This window comes from Leptopilina boulardi, unplaced genomic scaffold (genome assembly GCF_019393585.1).
Source record: "Leptopilina boulardi isolate dan_hultmark-lab unplaced genomic scaffold, ZJU_Lbou_2.1 LbouV2_258, whole genome shotgun sequence".
Classification (NCBI taxonomy): Eukaryota; Metazoa; Arthropoda; class Insecta; order Hymenoptera; family Figitidae; genus Leptopilina; species Leptopilina boulardi.
In genome coordinates this window covers 917504-937500 of record NW_026137816.1, presented here as the reverse complement: position 1 = coordinate 937500, position 19997 = coordinate 917504, and the positions used below count along the sequence as shown (strand labels likewise).

Genomic DNA, 19997 nt, shown 5'->3' with positions numbered 1-19997 from the left:
TTAAAATTTTCTGTTGAATGAAAATTCTGCTAAATTCACAGAAAATTAAAAGGCATTAAAATAAGCTGCAACGCTTATTATTTTAATCCAATTTTGCTTATTTCAATCCATTTTGGTATTAAAATAAGCAAAATTGGATTAAAATAATAAGCGTTGCAGCTTATTTTAATACCTTATAATTTTCTGTGTTACTATTCGCGGTTAATTACGAATTTTTGAAATCAAAAGTTCGGTTAAAGAGAAATTTTCTATAAAGTATAAAAATTCTGTCAAAAAAAAAAATTCGGCACCCAAAAATTTTATTAAGTAAAAATTAGCTTAAAAAGAAATTCTATCAAGTATATATATATATGTTTATGCTAATTCGAAAATGACAATTCGTCTAAAAAATAAAATAATAGTAAAATTCTTCAAAATGAAAATTTTAACTAATGATTTTTTTATTGTAAATTTATGCATTCCATAATATGGATTTTGGAGTCTATATATATATATAATTTGCGGGAGAGAGTCTGTATGTGTGGTAGATATTGAAGTTGGATTACGTATATATATATATATATACATATACATATATGTGCGGCAATTTATCTTGAAATACCTACACACGCGTTAATCCGAGAACTCGGAATACGAACGCAAGTTTCGTAATTTCCGCAGGGTTTGAGCTCCACCCTCTATATATATCCGGTGCCGCCATCTGTCCCCTCTCACCCCCGTTGTCCATCACATTTTCAATTTCCACCACGTTTCCCGTTTCCTGCGCTTCTGGCTGTTTCCTTTGCCTGGCGTTGGATCATGATTGAGAACCCTGACTCCGCTTCTCTCATTGGTTGGTTCGCGTGTAGCCAATGTCACCGGTTCCCGGTGTCAATGTTCACACCAGGATACATTCAAATCGCATTGTTAAGCTGATATATACACCACCATATGCCCCGTCATCATATGTATATATATATATATATATGTCACTTCCAATATTATACAAATTTTCAACCCAGATATTTATATTTTTCAACCTGAAACAAAATCGATTTGATATATTATATATTTTTTTCACTCTTTCAAAAAAAAAAAAAAAAACGATACATTTGATAATGTAGAAATTGCCCTATCAGAGCCCTAGTAGGGAACGAAACGCCACACCTGATCGGGGCCAAATCAGGACCACCAGAAAATGTGGATTTTCTAATCAGGGACACATCAGACGCGGCGTTTTATTATACCTAATAGGGCAGCCTAATTCGGCCCCTTTCTGGGCCCTGGCAAAATTTCTGCTAGAGAATTTTTACTATATTCGATCTATTGAATCGATATTATTAAATTTTTGCCAATATTTACAAATTTGTTAGAAAAATTATGTTAAAAATGTAATAGGTAATGTATTTTTTATTTTTGCATTTTTAATTATACAATTTTTTTTTAAAACCATTTTTCTTGAAGTGATTGAGTAAAAAAGTTTTGTATATATATATTTTCATATCTTTTCTTCGCGAAGAATCTCAATTTTCTTCGTACACTTCACAAAACTCTTTTAATTAAGAGAAGCTTCTCAATTGGAAATTTTTTTTTATATTTTTTTTTCCCTCTATCTCTATATATATACACTGTAAAAAATTTTGGGAATTATCACCAACTTTTTTTGGTGAATATTTCATATTTTTGGGGAAAATGTTTTCCCCAAAAAAATAAGTGATTATTTTCCTAAATTTTGGTGAAAATTTCCTAAAATTCTAATGTATATATTTTCCCTAAAAAGAGTTGGTGAAAATTTCTCAAAATTCCAATGAATATATTTTTCCCCAAAAACAAGTGGTGAATATTCCTCAATTTTTTTGAAATCCTTCTTCAAAAAAGTTAAACTTTAAACTTACTTAAGTTACAAAAAGTTATTTGTAACTTGTAATATAATTTATTCATTTCATAGATAAGTTAATTATAACTTAACTTAATAAGTATTTTTAAGTAGACAAAAATTTATATTTCTAAAGAATTAAATTAAAATTTAATCAATATTTGTTTAACAGATCTTATTTTATTTATTATATAACATAAGTCACAACTATTTTCAACGTGTGTTTCCTTTTTTTAAAGTTACAAAGCATGTTTACATAGTTTCATCTTATATATTGAAATTATCATTTTATTTTCATGAGCCTCCGTGGCGTAGTTAGTAGAGCGTTAGACTTCTAAATCTCTCCTAATGACGCTTACGTTCGAGACCTCATGATAATATTTGATAATTTTCAAGAAAACAAATTTTCATCAATAGGTACCAATAAATAATGTAAGTAAGATATAAATGCTACATGAATCAAATTTTTAAATTTTTATTTCAATTTTTTAAACTATTGATATTAATCTTTGGGAAAATTCACTAATATTTGTGGAATATTCCCTAAAATTTTAGGGAAAAGTTTCCCCAGAAAATTTTAGGGAATTTTCCACAAAATGCCCTGCAAATTTGCGTCACTAGAATTTTGGGGAATTTTAACCAAAAAATTTTTTACAGTGTATAATTTGAATTTCCCTTAATTTAAAAGTTTCGCGCTTTCTTTAAGAAAAAATGAATTTCTTTTTGCATCAAAAAACTTTGTTTTTATAATAATATATTCTATAAGGTGAAAAAAATATATATATATGATTTTTTTAACTTCTTATTCGAAAAAAAAACCAAATGATTTAAAAAAGAAAATTTTGTTCATTTTTTAAAGTCATTATTTATTTTTAAATTAGCAAAAAAAAAACAGTGCAATAATTAATTAAATTTGCTGTGGACAGTTGAAATTCTCAAAATTCGAAATGGCGAATCCAAAATGGCCACGATTTTTTTTTCAATTCTCCGAATTAGGAAATTTTTTTTACAAGCTTGAAAAACAGTATACACGAGGTTCCTTATGTGGTCGCCGATTTTGCATTTGGCATTGGTTTTTCGATATTAAAAATGGCGGATCCAAAATGGCGCAATTTTTTCTTAAATTGACCGAATTTGGAATTTTTTTTTTAAAGAAAATTAATTAAACTCACTTGAAATTCATTAATCAGGGATTTTTTGTGTTCGCTGATAACAAATTTAGCATTAGTTTTTCAAAATTCAAAATGGCGGATCAAAAATGGCGCGATTCTTTTTTAATTGACCGTATTCGGTCATATTTTTTTTTAACAAAATCGATCAAATTCGTTTAAAATTTATTATTTAGGCGTTTTTCGATATTAAAAATAACGAATCCAAAATGGCGTAATTTTTTCTAAAATTGACCGAATTCGGAATTTTTTTTAAAAGACAATTAATTAAATTCGCTTGAAACATAATTTCTCGGGGGGGGGGGGGGGTTTGTGGTCGCTGATAACAAATTTAGTATTAATTTTTCAAAATTCGAAATGGCGAAACCAAAATGGCACAATTTTTTTTTCAATTCTCCGAATTAGGAAATTTTTTTTACAAGCTTGAAAAACATTACACGAGGTTCCTTATGTGGTTGCCGATTACGAATTTGGCATTGGTTTTTCAAAATTCAAAATGGCGTATCCAAAATGGCCCGATTCTTTTTTAATTGACCGTATTTGGTCATATTTTTTTTTTTTTTACAAAATCGATCAAATTCGCTTAAAATTTATTATTTAGGCGTTTTTTGTAATCGCTGATTACGAATTTGAGGCATTAGTTTTTCAAAATCCTGAATTGCGCAATTTTTTCTTAAATTCACAGAATTCGAATTTTTTTTTTGTAAACAAAATTGATCATATTCGCTTGAAATTCATTACTCATGGAATTTTTTATGATCGCTAATTACGAATTAGCCATTAGTTTTTCGATATTAAAAATAACGCGGATCCAAAATGGCGTAATTTTTTCTGAAATTGACCGAATTCGGAATTTTTTTTTTTTAAAGACAATTATAATTAAATTCGTTTGAAACATCATTTCTCAGGGTGGTTTTTGTGGGTCGCTAATAACGAATTTAGCATTAATTTTTCAAAATTCGAAATGGCAAATCCAAAATGGAAGGATTTTTTTTAAATTGACCGAATTCGTACATTTTTTTAAAACAAAATTCATTATAAATTTGCTTGAAATTTATTACTCGGGAATTTTTCCTATTGTTGTCATTGATGATTACGAATTTGGCGCATTAGTTTTAAAAATTTTTAAATTGCGAATCTAAAATGGCGCAAATTTTTTTAAATTGACCGAATTCTGAAATTGTTTTTAAAGAAATTTATGAAATTCGTTTGAAACTCATATACCTCCGGGTTTTTCGTAGTCGATAATTCGTGGTCTCTATGATTACGAATTTAGTATTAGATTTTCAAAATTTTGAAAATGGCTGAAAATTAAAATGAAAAAAAGAATAACATTAAGCATATATATATATATTTAGGAAATCAGGGTCACTTTGAGAATATGAGAGGGAGGTATAAGGCGCGAAATGGGCACGTGCCCGCGTACACGACGCGGATGACGATGCCTCGGGAAAAACTAGACTAGGCGTTTTTATGGGCCATCAAATTACACCGACCACCCCATAAAATGGTTAAGCGGGCTTCCGTGCAAGACTCTCTCTCTCACCATGCTACACCCGTAGCTAATGTCCTTTCGCGAAACCTTATACACTATATATCATCACTCAAAGGCGGTATTTATCCATATTTATATACACAACGCGATTTCAAGTGCGCGCGAGAAATGTAAAATTCATTTTAGAATACAAAAAAAAAAAAAAAAATTGCTTTTCACCAAAAATTCAATTTTTTTTTCTAGTTTGGAACAATTTTGCTATGCATTTTTAATATACAATTCAATTTTTTGCAGCAATTATGCAGTAAAATCTTATTAACAGAGACATATTTATACAATAATTTTATAAAAATTTGAACTTGTCGAGTGGATTACATACTCGATTTGTGATAATTAAACCCGCGTTCGATTCTTCCCACGGTCGAAATTTTTTTTTTTTTCAAAGGTTTTTTCTATCATAACTGTTGGATTTCAAATTAGAGAATAATTTTATAGACAATTAATAATTTTAAAAAAATGGAAATAAAATTGTTTTGTACCAAAAAACGTACACTGTAAAAAATTTTTTGGTTAAAATTCCCCAAAATTCTAGTGACGCAAATTTGCAGGGCATTTTGTGGAAAATTCCCTAAAATTTTCTGGGGAAACTTTTCCCTAAAATTTTAGGGAATATTCCACAAATATTAGTGAATTTTCCCAAAGATTAATATCAATAGTTTAAAAAATTGAAATAAAAATTTAAAAATTTGATTCATGTAGCATTTATATCTTACTTACATTATTTATTGGTACCTATTGATGAAAATTTGTTTTCTTGAAAATTATCAAATATTATCATGAGGTCTCGAACGTAAGCGTCATTAGGAGAGATTTAGAAGTCTAACGCTCTACTAACTACGCCACGGAGGCTCATGAAAATAAAATGATAATTTCAATATATAAGATGAAACTATGTAAACATGCTTTGTAACTTTAAAAAAAGGAAACACACGTTGAAAATAGTTGTGACTTATGTTATATAATAAATAAAATAAGATCTGTTAAACAAATATTGATTAAATTTTAATTTAATTCTTTAGAAATATAAATTTTTGTCTACTTAAAAATACTTATTAAGTTAAGTTATAATTAACTTATCTATGAAATGAATAAATTATATTACAAGTTACAAATAACTTTTTGTAACTTAAGTAAGTTTAAAGTTTAACTTTTTTGAAGAAGGATTTCAAAAAAATTGAGGAATATTCACCACTTGTTTTTGGGGAAAAATATATTCATTGGAATTTTGAGAAATCTTCACCAACTCTTTTTAGGGAAAATATATACATTAGAATTTTAGGAAATTTTCACCAAAATTTAGGAAAACAATCACTTATTTTTTTGGGGAAAACATTTTCCCCAAAAATATGAAATATTCACCAAAAAAAGTTGGTGATAATTCCCAAAATTTTTTACAGTGTACTAAAATCGTTGTTATACCGCATTTGAGATAATTATTAGAATACTTTTTTTATTTATTGTTAAATTTAAAAAATTATTATTTCTGTTTGAATATATTTTTATTATTTTATTTTTTTCTCTATTTCTTCTTCTATTTTTTTTATTGCTACTTTGTACTTTTTTCCCAATTGGAATTTAATACCAATAATTATCTTTCTTTGCATTCGTCTCTGTCCATATTTGATCATATTTTTTTTTGTACTTAATTACTATCTATGAGTTATGCCAATGTCCTTCGCAATTATATATATATATATATATATATATATATATATATATATATATATATATATATATATATATATATATATATATATAGAAGAACAGTTTCTCAAGTCTTTGAAAAAAAAAAAAATGTTTCGAAGCAAAAAAATCATGGTCATTTGCATAAATAATTAGGATGCAATATCATTTTAGTAAAAAGAAAAAATATATAATATTTTAACTAGTAATAACGGTTTTAGTTTTTTCTTTCACCTGAGATGTGTAAAATTTTTTAAAAATTCTTGTACAATTTATTTTTCAAACAATTTTTAATGACAAATATTTGAATTTTAGTAATAATTTTCACTTTCACTGTTACTTCCACTTACACTGTTACTTCCACTTTCATTAATTATTATAGAAATTAGTGAAAATAAAATTTAAAAAAAAAACTAGAATCAGTGAAAGTTAAAAGCAAAATTAAAAAAAAATAGCATCAGTGAAAGTGAAAATGGAATTATATATAGTATACCAAAATAATAATGGTACTTGCAGCATCTTGACCTTGAGTTCATAATATCGACATAAGTTTCATGTTTGTGAATGAGCGTCAAAATAGTAAAATAGCGTGTGGGCAAATATAGGGCCATTAACATTGCGTGACAAGAATAAACGTCGGTCATAATTCAATATTATAATTAAACCCTCGTTACATTTGGTTTTATTGTGCCAATTAATATGTGTCGTTAAAGTATATATATAATCGCCGTTAGAATATACTCGCGTGTCTATATAACCCGCCATTATTTGTTGTTGTTGTTGTTGTTTAGTTAGGTTTTGAAATACACACGACATTTGAATTTTACTTTACACTAAATATATAATGTTAAACAATATTTGTCTCAATTTCAATTTTTAAAAGTGCAAAACACAAAAAAATTGCAAAAATTTTTTGTTTGAATCAACAAAATTTATTTGGCTCAAATTCTTTACAAAAAGAACCAGAAAAAAAATGTGGAAAATTATAAACTCATTTTAAAGCACAGAAAATTAAAAGGCATTAAAATAAGCTGCAACGCTTATTATTTTAATCCAATTTTGCTTATTTTAATACCAAATTGGATTAAAATAATAAATTATTTTAATGCCTTTTAATTTTCTGTGAGTGCAGCAAAAAAAAGTGTCAAGTAGGTTGCGGCTATACTTTTGAACTGCAATAAAAATGAGTTCAGTTTTTTTTTATATATATATAAACCAAACGTTTATTTAGATATAAATATATTTATTTTCTTCTTATTTTTATATCCAAATCTTAATAAATCCACCGAAATCCAAAAAAAAAATTAATTTTGAAATTTCTGCGAAATTATTGCAAAAGTACAAAAAAAAAAAATCAAAGAGACGAATATATATTTATCAGTGTAATGACCTTCCATTTTTTTTTCTACGAAAAAAATTTTTTTTTTTATGCATCAGCTTTTGCGCGTAACACGCTGGCAATGCAAATTTCATGTTCTCCAATTGGAAGGCAGAAAAAATATAAAGAGAAAAAGAGAGAGAAAGAGAGAGAGAGAGAGAGATCAAGACAAAACCGCGATCACGTTCTCAGGACGCGGCGGTCATTTTATATAAGTCTTTTCGTTTTGTAAATATAAAGACCACCCACATTTTGGATTGGATGATGATAACATATATATATATATATATATATATATATATATATATATATATATATATATATATATTCTTATTTTGATCAAGTTTTTGAATTTTTCTCGTTTTTTTCCCCGCGCAATGTTGCAAAGGGTTGAGTGAATTTGAAAAAAAAAATAAATAAAAAAAATGTCAGTCGATTAAGAGAGAATTCCGTATATATATAAAGAACTTCATCTTGTCATCATCCAAAGAGGATTGTGAGCCTCGTTAACGCTTCCACTGCCTATTAATTAGTCGTAAACCGAATGGCACAACGATCATTGGTTTTTAAGAAATGTTAAATATTCCAAAAAAGTTATGTTATATTTATATGTATATATAGGGAGGGAAAACCTTTCAATTTAGTCCGCAATTATTCGCAAAATTATTGCTTCAAGAAATTCAAGGATCAATTATACATTCCTTTACATTTTTACTTTTAAAATATTTTTTCCCTTTTTATTTATTTTAAATATTTTTTAAGTATTTATATACTCGAATTTTTTTTTACTTATAATATTAGGTTTATAATAATAATAATAATAATAATAATAATTTATATTTTTTTATACTAGAAGGTATTTTATAATTAGTACACGGATATATATTAATATATATGAAACAGGGAGTTTGAGCAAAAATTAAGTCCGCGCGTATAAACAGGGGAAAAAAAAAAATAAAAGGAGGAACGTTTTTATCGAGAAAAAGACATAAAAATAATATATATATATATATAAAATCGATCGTCGTTTTTTTATTTTATTTTCTGAATTTATTATTTATTTATATTTACGTTATTACAACCGTAAAACGTTGAGGATTTATCCGGTTAAATTATTATTCAGTTTCGTTTCAATTAATTAATTTTGGACGAAAAAAAATTTAGTTTCAAAACCATTGATTAAGTTGTAAAAAAAAGGAAAGTAACAAGTGTAAACAAATTTTAAAAAATTAAAAAAATCAAAAATTAGAAATCGAAAATTAAGAATTAATTATATACTCTCTAAATCTGAATTAGTAAAAAAGTTTACTAATTTGAATTAGTGACTCACTTTTTGCTTCTAAATGAGTAATTAGTAATAATTAGTAATCAGTAATTTATTATTAGTAACTTTTACTAATAATTAGTAAAATTTTACTAATTTAGAAGCAAAAAAGTGAGTCACTATAATTTAAATTAATAAACATATTTTTACTAATTCAAATTTAGAGAGTAATTTAATTAATTTCGAAAATATTTTTCCAGTGTATTAGTATTGTAAACTATGATTCGAGTATATGAAAGAATCGCGTGTTCCGACGGGGAAATATAATATACCTATATATATATATATATATGATCCTCTGAAATGTGAGTGAATAAATTTTCAACTATAGTAACTTTTGATAGATTTAAAGTCGATTAAAACAAGTTAATGAGGGACTTAATAGTAGTCACAAGCTTATTATATACAAGCGATTAACGATGTGAGAATTGACTTTTTTTTTTTTCGAAAATCGCATGAATCTAAATGTACACACACATATATACATATATATATATACTTTTTGTGCCGCCGGGAAATAAAACCAAAGAGGCACTAAAAGCATTTTAACGACAGAAAAAACGGCTCTCTTTAGTTTAAACAATCACTCGACGAAAAAACCTTTATTTCAATTGCGAATTTATATACTCTCGATCACATATATACACGTAATTACCAGAACCGCAAAAAAAAATAATTTTTTTATTCCCAAATATGTAACTGATAAAATAAAATAACTGTAATTATTTCCTTATTATTTAATTTAAAAATTATTTATTATAACACGGAAAGAAATTTACCTGGAACAGCGAAAAGTTTCGCTATAGTAAAAGTATTAATTATATTTCAGCTAAATCTTTCACTATTCCAGTGAAATTTTTCGCTGTTTCAGATGAATTTTTTTTTTTTTTTTCATTGTAAATTATATTTTATTAAATTTATTTTTTATTAAATTTTTAATTATTATTTTCCATTTTAATTTGTATAGAAAAATATGGAAATATATAATTTGAAGAAGAAAATAATTAAAAATTTTGAAAACTCACAAACTGAAAACTATATAGTAGCGCGTGCCAGGATGTTTACACATATCTACAAAATTTTACCCCGTTTGAACTCAGTACGGCTTCTTCTGTTAGTGGTGCAAATATATTATGCCTCTCGTAAAATTAAGTTTTTACGATCATTTTATGGACGCGCGTGCGCGTTTCGTATCGATGCTCAAAGCACTTCTCTCGTGAATTTCCGAGTTGAGTTTTGTCACATGCCTCCCCCCCACTTTTTTTTCATTCCATTAGAAATAAATATTTTCAAAATTTTGAAAAAAAAGGAATTTTTTTGGAAAATATAATTTGTAGAAATAAATTTTTTTTTTTTTGAGTAAAATAAATTGTGATGAGTTTTATACATTTGATAAATAACTTTCAATTATCGTGTATATATATATATATATATGTGAAGAATCTTTTGATGTTAACAAAACGATCGTAAAATATAATACAATAAGCCATAAAAAAACTTGTAATAATTGTTGTGCATTTAATGCTTGATTTTTCCTCTCATTATAAAAGATTGTCTACAATTTAACGATAGACACACGTCTCAATTATTGTTAATTTACAACACATTTTTATCTCAATTATGTTCATTATTCTACACGTTTAAATAAATAAATTACAAATTAAATATAATTCTATTCTTAGGAATTGGTAATTTATTTTGAAAATTTATTTATTATAAAATTAATTATAAAAAATTTATAAAATTTATTGTAAAAAATTTATTATAAAATTGTATAATTATTATTCTATTAATTATTTAAAATTACGAATTAAGTAATTCTATTCTTAGGAATTGGTAATTTATTTTTAAAATTTATTTATCATAAAATTAATTATAAAATTTATTTTAAAATTTATTATAAAATTGTATAATTATTATTCTATTAATTATTTATTAAATTTTCATGAAACATACAATTTTATCTTTATAAAAATGTCAGAAAAATATATGAATGTTGCGCAAATGAGAAAATTAAGCCAAAAAAAATCCAAAATAATTTACAAATAGTTGTTAATTTACATTAATTTGCATTATAGTTATTAATCCGTAAAGATTAATGTTCAGATACACAAAAAAGCACTTACAAAATTTAGGCAACAATTTGCATATCATGATGACTTCTTTAAAAAAAAAAAATCTAAAAGCACGACACTGAATTTATTTTTTTTTTTTTTTACGTAAGAAATTTGACTTTTGCACACGTAACTGTAAATTATAAAATAACTTTTTTTTTTATTTTTCAATAAAAATTAAATTAAAGGAAGATTTCCAACACGCGTTGCTTTAGTTATGAAAGTCGTGAAAGAAATGAGGCACGTCGGCGTCAACTATAGTGGTTCATCCTCAACTTGAAGGGTGCTGCAAAACTTTCTCTTTGCATAAAAACTGATCAAAAAAAAAGAGAGAAAAAAAAAAATTTCAATGACCATTGTTGAGAATTTTGGTTTCTACAATTTGAATGCTCTACCGCATACGGCTATTATGAGGGAAGCCACTAGGAAAAAAAAAATTAAGGGAAAACTGGTTATAGGAATCCTCAAAAAAAAAAAACCAAAAAAAAAATTTTGTAGATTTCCAAAAAATTAAAAGATTTTCTAAAAGTTTTCGATTTTTAAAATATTTTATTTAATATTAAAATTTTAATACTTATTATTATATAAAAATTTTTTATTTTTAGAATAAATAAAATATAGAAATTTTTGTAAACTACTTTCAGTAATTTTTGAATGTAAAAAATATTATTTTCTGTGGCAAATATATATATAAGGAATGAAGACATATTATAAGTCCCGTTCCTCCATTCTTTATTCCCGGAATTATTTATCATTCATGTCGCGAACTTTTACTTGATTCCACATGATCCAAGGATCAAGAAACCACAAGAATAAGGAAACGTATATATAAACGCAATATTGTATATATATATATATATGTTTCTATTGGTGTAGATATACAATTTTGGGCAGGACTAAGTTGAAAATGTCTCTTGAATTCATAAAATCCAGTGACCTTTTGTAACTTACGTTTATCTTTTTATATATATATATTTCACATGTTTTAATGTTTCTTTTTTTCTTTCATTTATTGCCCACGAAACGTGAAAAAAATTACTCAAATAGTCTTTCTTTTTTTTATATTTCTATATTTTTGGCCAAAAAAAATTTTTTTTCTACACATATATAAGTTTGTTTCCTGAATTTTACTTTTACAAAATTTATTATATAATCAGATTATTTAGTCGAAAATGGGAATTATTTTCTTAAATACGCGATCAGCTGTTCGTTCTAACGTCCGCCATGTTTAGTGATACCACGTGACATTGTAAACCAATAATAAATTATCAGAATTTTTAAATTCCATCCTATTTTTATGCGCAGAAGTTATTACTTTGTAAGTGCAGTAAAAATTATTAGCATTTTTTTTTTTAGAATTCTCAATTTTTTTTTTAAACATCTAACTTTTTGGCAGCAAACATTATTTAGTTATAGAAAAAAATTTTTTTTTCTGATTCGTTAGCATCTGTAGCTAATTAATTGTAAAGTAAATTTTAAATTTGGGTTTTTTTTTTTTAACCCTTATGTAATTTATTTGTTGCGACTCTCAAATAACTCTTATAAGTAAAAAATTCGTATAATTTCTTTAATATATATACCCATAAAATATAAAATACAACTTAATATATAAAGCGAAATTCTTGTAAAATTTATTAGATGTATAATTTAATCGATTTTTTTGTCACTTATCCGTATATGTATATATATATATATATATATATATATATATATATATATATATATATATATATATATATATATATATATATATATATAAATGAGATTTATTTTAATACTTTTTGTATAGGGGTTCGAAAAAAGTCTGGTCCAAAAATCCCAAGACTTGAGGCAAAAAGGGGATCATACATATTATTTTTGGTTGAATTATTTATAGAGCCGCCTAAATCTACATGTATATAGATGTCTATGCGTATATCCCTGCTTTGTATATATATATGGTCGAAACGTGCTTTTCTAAAGGTGTGTTTTCAGTTGCTCGAAACTCGCTCGAAAAATCTCCGAAAAACTTATATAAACCAAACCCACAACACGTAGAGATATACTATATACTTCTTTTTATGATAATTCTAGTCAGAGGCGCGCGTTAGATAAGAAATACACTTTCCTTAAGATTTCTTTTTTTTTTTTTTTTTGATGGAAGGAGACACACGCAATCTTGGCGCCAAAATAATGGTTGCGACTCGACATGTTTTTTTTTTTTTTTAATACAGGAAAACGTGAACCATTATTATAAAAAATGGTGGAATTTTAAAGACTCAATAGATAACTTTTTTTTTTTATTACAAAAGAATTTTTAGATATATTTTTATATAGAAATATTCATTCATATATATGGGAAGTGGTTTTTTAAGTAAAAGAATATATTTTTTCTCCATTCTTGAAATTTATTTAGTAAAATATAATGACAAAAAAAGGGAATTTAAAATGAACGATTGAAGCCACATGCACATTGTTTTTGTAAAAAAGGGCAAATTTTTACCCTATAATGCTAAATAAAAATAAAAAAGACATTTTAGGAATTAGATAATATATAATTCTAAAATGTAACTTTTTTCAAAAAAATCCGCCATATTGGATTTGATATTTTGAATTTTGAAAATCTGACTTCAAATTCGTAATTAGCGACCCCAAAAAAAACACCGCGTGTATGACATAAGTTACAAGTAAATCTGATGAATTTTAAAAAAAAATTTTGCGTCATTTTGGATCCGCCATTTTTAATTTTGAAAAACTAATACCAAATTCGTAATCAGCGACCACAAAAACCCCCCAAGTAACAAATTTCCAACAAATTCGATCAATTAAAAAAAAAATCGCCATTTTGGATCCGCCATTTTGAATTTTGCAAAAATATTACCGAATTCGTAATCAGTGATCATGAAAACCTCTGAGTTACAAAATTTCAAGTAAATATGATCAATTTTTTAATTAAAAAAATGTTCCAAATTCGAGCAAATTAAAAAAATTTACCATTTTTGAGTCGACATTTTAAATTTTGAAAAAAATAATACAAGATTCGTAATCATCAGCACTATGAAAATCATCGAGTAACAAATTTCAAGAGAATCTAATCAATTTATAATAAAAAAATTTATCAAATTCGAATCAATTTAGAAAAAAAATTCGCCATTTTGGATCCGCCATTTTGAATTTTGCAAAAATAATACCAGATTCGTAATCAGCGACAACGAAAACTCGCGAGTAACAAATTTGAAGCAAATTTGATCAATTTAGAAAAAAAATTCGCCATTTTGGATCCGCCATCTTTAATTTTGAAAAACTAATATCAAATTCGTAATCAGCCACCACAAAAAACCCCGAGTAACAAATTTCCAGAAAATTCGATCAATTAAAAAAAAATTCGCCATTTTGGATCCGCCATTTTGAATTTTGCAAAAATAATACCGAATTTGTTATCAGTGACGACGAAAACCTCTGAGTTACAAATTTCAAGTAAATCCGATCAATTTTTTAATAAAAAAAAAAAAAATGTTCCAAATTCGAGCAAATTAGAAAAATTTGCCATTTTTGAGTCGCCATTTTAAATTTTGAAAAAATAATACAAGATTCGTAATCAGCTACTATGAAAATCATCGAGTAACAAATTTCAAGAGAATCCAATCAATTTTTAATAAAAAAAATTTATCAAATTCGATCAATTTAGAAAAAAAATTCGCCATTTTGGATTTGCCATTTTGAATTTTGCAAAAATAATACCAGATTCATAATCAGCGACAACGAAAACCCCCGATTAACAAATTTCCAGCAAATTCGATCAATTTAAAAAAAAATTCGCCATTTTGTATCCGCCATTTTGAATTTTGAAAAAATTAATATACCAGATTCCTAATCAGCGACCACAAAAACCTCCGAGGAACAAATTTAAAGCAAATTCTATCAATTTAAAAAAAAGAAATTTCCAAATTGGACAATTTAAAATAAATATTCGCCATTTTGGATACGCCATTTTTGAATTCTGATAATCTGTCTTTATATTTACATTCAGTAACTTCAAATACTTCAAAATACAAAATATAAAAAATATCGAATCCGTACAATTAATTTAAATGGTTAAAAAAATAATAAAGCAAAAAATTTTCAATTTTTACAGAAGCATAATTACGGATTTTTTTTCGTATAAAACAAAAAAATCGCCGCAATCTTTGGAATATTCCAAAATAAAAATTAAAAGAATATTTTATTAGAAAAAAATATTATTTATTTATTATTTTTTTGTCGAAATAAAACTGACAAATTTTTTTTTTTCCCTCATGGTCGTTATTCATTTTTCATCATCCATATATATTCGCCAACAATTGGGGGGTGGAAAAAGGAATCATCTCTCTCTCTCTCGTAGTAGCAATTCCGGATTTCAACAATAGAGATATAAATTCAAATCCGTATTTTGTTTTTTTTTTCGCCGCAGCAGTGTGTCCTTAATTAGATGGACGCATCGTCGCGGTCATAAAATGTATTTCCATTCCGACCAGTGTCGGAAATGGAATGCAAATACTGCGGTGAGTTCGTGACTATATATATATATATACATCAGAGTGTATATATTCGACATTGGGCCATGTCAAGAAGATATCGCGTTTTGTATATTTAGAGCATACCATATAGTTAATGCCTACGGGTTTAGCTACTCGCTGCGGTCATATAACCCATAATTAAGGATATTCGAACTTTTTTTTCGGTTCTTTTCCTCCTCTCAAACCTTCTCTTAAGGTATATATAGTTTACATATTCACATGAAAAAAAAGTAGAATTTTTACCCCAAAATCGGTATAAAAATTACCTGCAACAAATTTTATCCTAGTAGCGATAATTTTCACTAAAACGGACAAAGTTTTTGCTATATTCTAGAGAAACATATATATTGCTGTTTCAGATAAAATATATTTTAAAATCCCAAGTGTATAAATTTGAGAATATTTTTTTTCGGTGATATATATATAGTTATAGAGCGCGGGTATAAGAAAAGAGCTGTATGTTGAGATGAAATTTCACTATATATAAGGTTTTTACTAAAAGGGTTGGTGTGTAACCCAAAAGATCCGGTTGGTTTGTTCCGGCTCTGAAGCTATTTTCGTGAGAGTTGGTATTGAGTCAAGGATATATGCCAGAAACGTTTCGTGTTCCTGGGGATTGGCGTCGTCATGGGAACCGTCGTCGACGGTCAGTCTCTCTCTCTCTCTCTCCCTCTCTCTCTTTTGCTCTTACTCTCCCTTATCTTTGCACCAATTTTCCATGAATCAAGACTCAAATTTTAAAAATATTCACCTAATTGAAATTTAAATATATATCCTCATCTATATTGAAAATCTTTTTTTTATTAACTATTTTTATTAATTAAAACCTTTTTTTTACTAACCTTTTTTTTTAGTAGTACGTATAGTTAAATAGGTAACGTGCATTTAATTTTGAATTTAAGAAGAAAATTTATTGAATTACGATTGAATTTAAATGAAAATTCGTAAGCGCTGCGAACAATTCGGAACTAAAAGGTCTAATGGAACAAAGTGGTGGGGAGAGCCAATCACAGAGCGTAACGCAAAGTTGCGCGCGCCTGCATTCAAGAAGTGAATGCGCAAAATTTATAAATTTTTTTGCCTCTATGAAAATAAAACGAGAGATTATTTATCCCCATAAGTATATATATATATATATATATATATATATATATACTTGAACGTAATGAAAAATTTCATTTCAGAGGATACAAAAAAAAAAACTTTCTCTTTTCTGTATATATATAGCATCAATATATTCATGGGGGAAAGTAATTTAATCTTTTTTCTTGATTAAAAAAAAAGTCAACCCTATCCTCTCGAAAAGAAATATACTTTCTGAAAGAGAGAAAGGGGTAAACAAAAAGAGAGATAAAATATTGGAGAGACAAAGAGGGTAAAAAAAAAAATTGGAAAAGAAAAAAAAAAATGAGGAAGAATGGATGAAATTGTGAAAAAAAAGGGGGATGGTTTGAGTAAGTGTGTGATGTGACGCGTGCCGTTTTTCGACAAGGCGTCGGGACGCGTTTCACCCCACCTCCATGAGCTCATTCTCCCATCAAGGCTAGACCAATCAGAAACCTTGGTAAAACTCAGACTAAAGCAATATGGCAGAGACGACGCGCGCTTCCCAAAAGAACTACTATATATATACACACTCTGCGCCGGATAACTCGTTTTCTAACTTTAAAGTGGTCGCGCTAAAACTCACTCGGGCTTATAAACGAAATGGTCACCGTATCAACTCACTTTGAATCGCCTCATCGAGAAAAAGATATATTATTATATATATGTGTACTATTTTAAAGTCAATTTATCCAATGGGAATAATTTCTTTTTGGAAAAAAAAAATTAATTTTTTTTCTCACCTTTTTTGAATAAGAGAAAAAAATGACTAATTTTTTAGTAGAAAAATAACTTAAGTTTTAGTAGAAAATAACTAACTTTTAGTAGAAAAATAACTAATTATTAATAAAAAAATTAGTTTTAATACAAAAATAAAATTACTTTTTTTACTAATAATTAGTTATTTTCTTTTGCAATACCCAATTCTTCTATACTAATTACTAAAGCAAAAAGTCAACCTAGATTTTACTAACAATTAGTAATTAGTAAATAATAATAGTAATTAGTAAAAAAAATATCTAATTTTTATTAGATTTAAAAAATAGAACTCTTCTAAATTTGAATTATAGTCATTTTTGACTAACTCGCACCTGAATTAGTAATTGTTTTGACTAATTCTTAGTAGAAAATGAACCTTAGTTAGTAAATTTTGACTAATTCTCAGCAGAAAATGAACCTTAGTAAATTTTTACTAATTCTTAGTAGAAAATAACTAATTTTTAGTAAAAACATGACTAATCTTAAGGAGAAAAATAACTAATTATTAGTAAAAAAAAATTACTGAGTTTTAATACAAAAATAACTATAAATATTAGTAAAAGTTTGGTTATATTTTTGTTTTTTCAATTAGTAAAAAATGTAATTATTATTAAAAAAAACTAAATATTAGTAAAAATAACTAATTATTAATAAAAAAAATTACTTAGTTTTAAAAAAATAAAATTATTTTTTTTACTAATAATTAGTTATTTTCTTTTGCAATACCCAATTCTTCTATACTAATTACTAAAGCAAAAAGTCAACCTAGATTTTACTAACAATTAGTAATTGGTAAATAATAATAGTAATTAGTAAAAAAATATCTAATTTTTATTAGATTTAAAAAATAGAACTCTTCTAAATTTGAATTAGTAATTTTTGAATAATTCGCACCTGAATTAGTAACTGTTTTGACTAATTCTTAGTAGAAAATGAACCTTAGTTAGTAAATTTTAACTAATTCTTAGCAGAAAATGAAACTTAGTAAGTAAATTTTGACTAATTCTCAGCAGAAAATGAACCTTAGTAAGTAAATTTTGACTAATTCTCAGCAGAAAATGAACCTTAGTAAATTTTTACTAATTCTTAGTAGAAAATAACTAATTTTTAGTAAAAACATTATTTAAAAAACTAATTATTAGTAAAAATAACTAATTATTACTAAAAAAAAACTAATTATCAGTAGAAAAACCTAATTAGTAGTAAAAAAAACTAATTATTATAGTAAGAAAACCTAATTATTAGCAAAAGTTATAAAAAATATAGTCAATTAGTTAAAATTATAGCTAGCACATAACCTTAATGTGAATTTAGTTAAATAACGAATTATTTTTAACTAATTGATTAATAGAAATATTTCTATTTGAATTAGTAACTAACTATATTTTTGCTATCAAATTTAGTTATACTTTTAACGAATTCAAATTTAGAAAGATAGTTCACCCTACAAAATGAAGGCATGTTACAAAGTATATAAAAAAAGAATATGTCGCAATACAATTCGTCTCAATTTAGTCTAAACATAACCGGTTTGAATCTAAAAAGTGTGTAATTTGAATATTATACAAAATTGCACAATTTGAATACAACATATTCATATTATATATATATATATATATATATATATATATATACAATGTATAACTGCATCACGTCATATTTTGAAATATATATAATACACAGAAATGAAAGGGTCAAAACTTGAACTAAAAGGGTCACGCAATGTAGGGTTCTAAATTTTCGGTCTTTCGCACATGATGAGAATATATACATATATATATATATATACAATATACAAGAAGATTTACTTAAACAAGTTATCCCTGCTCTCTCTCTCTTTTGCGACAAGGAAAATTGACTCATAAATGAAACACCACAGGGGTGCAAATCAAGCAATTTCAAAGCAAAAATATATATCGTGTTATAAACGCATTTTTAAATATAAGAAAATTATTTTCTAAAACAAAATTAAAAAAATAAAATTTTAATTAAAAAAAAATTTTCTATTGTAAATTATAATTTTGTTTTCGTAAACTATTTTATAATAACTATAATATATCTATAAAAAAGAGTTTTTTTAATTATAACCCAGATATATATAACTTTTGGTATATATTGCGTGTGTGTGTGTGTTCATTAAAATTCACAAGTTTATTAATTAGTGACAGTGACCTGAACTGAAATGGAAACCAATGACCATAGTTTAGTTACGCAGTTATTGTATGTGCTGTAAAATTCTGCTTGTGATTTTATCGCTAATAAATTTGCCATTGAGCACCATTTGTACTGACACTTAAACAATGCGAAGGGGGACACAAGAGTTTATATACAGAAACAATTTGTAAAACATTTGTTTACTAATTCTGTGAATATATTTTAAAACAAAATGAATAGATTTTTGATTGTATGAAAAATTTTTCTAGAAAAATTTTTGATGCAATAAATATATATCGATCTTAGAAAGATTCCAATGCGCCCTTATATCCATGATCCGCCGTTAAAGTCACTTTGAAGACTGTAA

At 26.0% G+C, this 19997-nt stretch overlaps 1 protein-coding gene and 1 long non-coding RNA gene across 2 annotated transcripts in view; one reads left to right on the top strand and one right to left on the bottom strand.

Annotated features, from left to right (window-relative positions):
• LOC127280936 (uncharacterized) overlaps positions 1–11255 on the bottom strand; it is a 13568-nt gene extending 2313 nt beyond the window's left edge. The window contains exons 1-2 of the long non-coding RNA XR_007842900.1: positions 11091–11255; positions 606–1019 (exon numbers count right to left, since the gene is read on the bottom strand). This is a non-coding gene — a long non-coding RNA (uncharacterized LOC127280936). The remainder of the gene's footprint in view (positions 1–605; positions 1020–11090) is intronic.
• LOC127280926 (homeobox protein abdominal-B-like) overlaps positions 1–19997 on the top strand; it is a 70283-nt gene that overhangs the window by 34975 nt on the left and 15311 nt on the right. The window lies entirely within an intron of this gene.